This window comes from Pinus tabuliformis, chromosome 1_2 (genome assembly GCF_031772625.1).
Source record: "Pinus tabuliformis cultivar Carrire ecotype Pingquan chromosome 1_2, CPIR1, whole genome shotgun sequence".
In the NCBI taxonomy this organism is placed as follows: domain Eukaryota; kingdom Viridiplantae; phylum Streptophyta; class Pinopsida; order Pinales; family Pinaceae; genus Pinus; species Pinus tabuliformis.
This window is the reverse complement of record NC_142298.1, coordinates 79,090,446-79,095,718: the sequence shown is the minus strand read 5'-3', so window position 1 is coordinate 79,095,718 and position 5,273 is coordinate 79,090,446. Positions and strand designations below refer to the sequence as shown.

Sequence of the window (5,273 nt, the reverse complement as noted above, 5' to 3'; positions counted from 1 at the left end):
GGAGCTACAAATGGTGTTCATGGGTCTAAAGGTAGATGAAATATTGTGCTTCCCAAGGATCCAAGCAATCTTATCAGTAGTCCCTTAGATAAAGGGAAGTTGAATGCTAGAAACTAATTCTTCTGGATCTTTCCTTACTTTTGGACCTTTGCTTGCTTTTAAAAAGGCTTTAATACCTTGGTATTTATTATAGCCATTCATTTCAAAAACATTAAGGAGATGGTTTTCTCATTCTCCAGTGACTTTCATCAGAAACCCTTAAAGCATGAGTAGCTAATGTACTGAGAACTCCCATCTTCTGAGCAAGGAAGTGATGGGAATAAACATGAAGATATTGTTTAGTGTAAGTCTTCTTAAGAAAGACCTGGTAGGAGAAATAACCAACCTCTTTCTTAGAGATCAGAACATCAAGGAAGGGCAGGCTACCATTAACCTCAAGCTCCATGGTGAACTTGATTGATCTGGATTGGTTGTTAAGATGTTTGAAAAACATATTCAATTTATCACAAACATGAGGCCACAAGATGAAGGTATCATCCACAAACCTTTCCACAAATTTGACCATAATTGGGTTGAAGCCAAAGCCTTAGATTCAAAACCTTCGATGAACATGTTAGCTACTATGGGAGATAACAAAGAACCCATGCCAACACCACAAGTTTGTTCATAGAATTCACCCTCGAAGCTGAAAAAAGTTGAGGTAAGACAAATCTCAACGAGCTTGGCTGTATAAGGATCAATGATGTGATTTATTACCTCAACAACCTCATTAATAGGGATATCAGTGTAAAGTGAAACCACATCAAAACTGACCATAATATCACTTGGTTTAAACTTTACATCATTTAACTCCTTAAGGAAGGAGGAGGAGTCCTTAACAAATGAATCAGTACGACGAACTAGGGGCTTGAGCTTCCAGACTACATATTTAGTTAGAAGATAAGTAGGCCCACAAATTGTATTGACAATGGGTCTAAGGAGAGCCCCTTCTTTATGAATCTTGGGGAGCCCACATATCTTAGGAGTAATAGGGTTGCTTTGAATCAACTTATGGCTTATGGAGCTAAAAAAGTTATTAGATTTAATAACAATAGCAATAATTTTCGAATTTTTTTTTAGGGGTTCTTACTAAGCTTCTTGTAACTACTGCTATTACATAGATGATCCATCATTTTTCTTCTATAATCATCCCTATTCATGATAGCTACCACTCCACCCTTATCAGATTTAAGAATAACAATGACAAGGTTATTTTTCAAAGCTTTAAGGGATACAAATTCTGACTTGCTAATATTGCTCTTAGGGGGTTTCACCTTCATAAGAACAACTACACAGTCCCTTAAAGCCAAATTCAATGTTACAAATAATCTCCTAAACATGTATCTTTTTAGGGGCAAGGGAAAAGTTTAGCCCTTTTTCTAGAATACGATACATTGGAAAATCTAGACAGATTAATCGCCCTCTTATTAGAAGAGGGGAAAAAGAATTGTTATCATAATTATAATTATTATTAATATTTTTATTCTTGCCTTTGTTATTATTAAAATCAATCTCCCTAATATTATTACTAAAATTGTAAACAACGTCATTATTATTATTATTATTAATATTATTAATAAAATCTTTAATATTAAATTTGACATTATTAATATGATCATTATTAATATTACTGGAATAAAAACTATTATTGATATTATTATTAATATTAAAATTATTATTATTAATATTAAAATTACTATTATTATTCCTAAAATCCAAATCATCATTATTACTAGCATTTTCACCTAAAGTTGAAAAGGAACGTCGAAGGCTATGGCCACCTGATTGGCAATGAATAAAATTCCACCTTTCATGCATTTCTACAATATTTCACTGAATTCTTGTCGTCCTTTAGATTTGTTGTTAGTTTTTATTTTGCTTTCAAATCTCACTCTATAAGTCGCCTTTTCATTTTTTTTTTTTTGAACGTGAGTGTCATCGGTTCCACAGTTATATTTGTGTTTCCATGGCTCTCAACTACCATTTCATATACACATGGTGCTCCTCCAACGTTCGTTACGGTTCTCCTCGTCATACAAACCAAACTACGCAACTTAAACACAACATAGAATGATGGATAGTTGAGATCTCCAGTGCAAAGCGTAATTTGGGGCAACATGTTGCATTCCTTGTTAGAATATGATTTTTCTTTGCTGTGTAATTAAGGCTACACATAAAAATAACGTAATTGTCCATTCCAAGATCGTAGATGAAACTAGGATCCAAGGCAACATTGGGATTCACATGACCCGTGCCCATTGCAAAGGTGCTTGCAAGTAAACCGGTGAATGAGTCGGCGCTTGCAGGTAAACCGATGAATGAGTCGCTTATAGGGATTTTGTGATTATCAAAGAAATAAATTGTTCTAAGAACTGATCCAAATATAGTGTGGATGATCCATGGTTTGAGTCTTCTGGTACATCAATGAATTCATCCATTGCATCACTAAATTGAAGGAATGAGCTAGCTGAATCATTTGCTTGAAGGAAACTATCATGCACTTGCAATGTAACATCAAAGCTTTGTTCTTCTTCTGTCATTGGACTTGTGCCCTCTTTTACATGTCTTCCATCCATTTGCATTGTTGCATTTTCATTAATTAGCTCACACGATGATAACTCAGAACATGGATAATGTACTAGTTTGGCCTTGAACATATCCCTCATGGCTGTAATGCACCCAAGCATTTTAAGAGCTATATTCCTTTCATAGGAAGATAGTAAATAAGATTTCCAATATTTCCAATCTAAAACTAGCATGTGTTTCACCACTGTAGATGCATGTTGTTGGGGACGAGTCAATGGTGATATTACATATCCTCACATTTTTATGCAGGCATGCACAAATCCATGCAATGGTGGACACTTCCTATGCTCCACATAATGATAAAGTATCTCATTGGAGGCATCGTACTCTCTTCTCCAGTAACGAAGTAGCAACAAATCTCTTGGTGTCAATCCCTTGTACAAGGAATCTAGTTACTATGGAATTGTTTGTGAACAATGTCTGTGTGACTATCCAAGTTCTCAATAACTTGAGGGCCCAAGAGTCATTATAGTATCAAATATTGATTCACAGGTTGCATCCACAACACCAACTACCATCACTACTCCATGATCACCCCAACACTTGCTTTTAAATTCTCCATCTCTTGCCTCTTCAAATAATCGAAATCCATTCTCACGACCAAAAATTATCCACGGTGAAGGTGCAACAACAACAGTAATTGGCTACATTATAGACAACCATCTTGTACAATATGACAAATCAACAGTTGTTCTGAGGAGGGCAGACTCCTTTTTGGTACTAGACCTAGAAGAGAGCCTCTTGTTCTTAGAATAAATTAAAATCTCGTCTTCTTGACAGGGTTGGGCCTGTAAAGCAACTTCTTTTAAAAAATGCATCCACCTGGCAGCCTTTTCTGAACTCCCTGCTCCCAACTTAAGGTTATCATCATGATTAGAGGAATCATATAAAGTGAAAACAAATAGGACTTTTCTGTGAACGTTCTCTCTTTCGTTGTCTGCAACTCGTATGCATGGGTTGATATGCACTGTTTCTACAGGTTCCTTTTTGTTGTCTTTGGGTGAGGACTTGAAGCATATGAGAGTATTCCCGTGCAACATAAAATACTTCTTTCTATAAGAATGCAATCTCAAGCACTTGGGATGTATTGTGTGCAACCATCCTTCCATGGTGCAATCCCCCATTGCATAAAATATGAGAGAAAAATTCTAGTATGTCTCCTAATCACCACGGCGGAAAAGGCATCTGGATTCTTTGAAATAACAGGGGCATTTAGCGAAGAGAAGCAAAATAAATCGCGTCAATCTAAAATATCCTTTTGAAGGGGGTGTTCATGTCGAGCAGCGAACTGAATCACGTTGCAAGTTTGAAACACGGGGAGAAAGATCAAAGCCTTTGATTCAATAAATCAATTCACACATTTTGTAGCCACAAAGGGAAAACCAGGTGGTTGTTATCATTTACACTGTTCTATTCTATTCTCTTGGCTAGACCGAGTGTGTGCACTCACATAAAGAAAGGCGTATTCGGACAAGGCGAAAGGAGAAAGATCACTCTTGGTGAATAGGCTAGTGAAGAGGTTGTTGTCGTGAATGTGTAATTGCACAACACATGTGTTGAGAGCCAATTTTATCAAAGCAGGTGTCCACGCCGGATGAGAATTGCGTACAAGCCCAATGATGTCAGTCACATGAGGGCAAGACATTGGTCCATGTGTCATATTGTAATAGGATGAAGGAGGATGAAATGTAAGCTCACCCATTCGCTGCAATGAACAATATCTGCACATCAAATTCCATAGAGAGAATGCCTTTGGCGTAATTAATAACTTTAATAATAAAAATAATAATATTATAACAATAATAATGATAATAATTATTATAATTATAATTATTAACAAAATTCTAATGATTGTTATCAACAACATGAATGTCGAGGGAAGAGGGGATTGAGACAGGTGATTGGGTGAAAGGAGGGGGTTCGCAAGCCTTATCAATAACGGATAGGGGAACACTAGAGGAGGGAGAAGAGGTTAATGATGGGGGAAAATATTAGGAGAAGGGAAAAGAGGTTAATGATGGGGGAACGATATTAGGAGAAGGGAGGTTAATGCAGGGTGAAGACTTATCTTCTAGCTAAATATTTAGCCTGGAAGCTCAAGCCCCTAGTTAGTTGTATTGATTCATTTGTTAAGGACTCCTCCTCCTTTCTTAATGAGTTAAAGGATGTAAAGTTTGAGCCTGGTGATATTATGGCCAATTTTGATGTGGTTTCACTTTACACCAATATCCCTATTAATGAGGTTGGTGATATTATGGCCAGTTTTATTGTGGTTTCACTTTACACCAATATCCCTAATAATGAGGGTGTTGAGGTAATCAATCACATCACTGATCCTAATACAACCAAGCTCATTGAGATTTTTCTTACCTCGATTTTTTTTCAGCTTCGAGGGTGAATTGTATGAACAAACTTGTGGCGTTACCATGGGTTCTCTGCTGTCTCCCACAATAGCTAAGTTGTTCATGGAAGATTTTGAATCTAAGGCTTTGGCTTCAACCCAATTACGACCAAAGCTATGGAAAATGTTTGTGGATGATGCCTCCATCTTGTGGCCTCATAGTCACGATAAATTAGACATGTTTTTTCAACATCTTAACAATCAATCTAGATCAATCAAGTTCACCATGGAGCCTGAGGTTAATGGT

At 36.6% G+C, this 5,273-nt stretch overlaps 1 pseudogene; it reads right to left on the bottom strand.

The window, feature by feature from the left end:
• Positions 1–2,366: 2,366 nt before the first annotated feature.
• Positions 2,367–3,734, bottom strand: LOC149204516 (protein ENHANCED DISEASE RESISTANCE 2-like; annotated as a pseudogene).
• Positions 3,735–5,273: the final 1,539 nt, after the last annotated feature.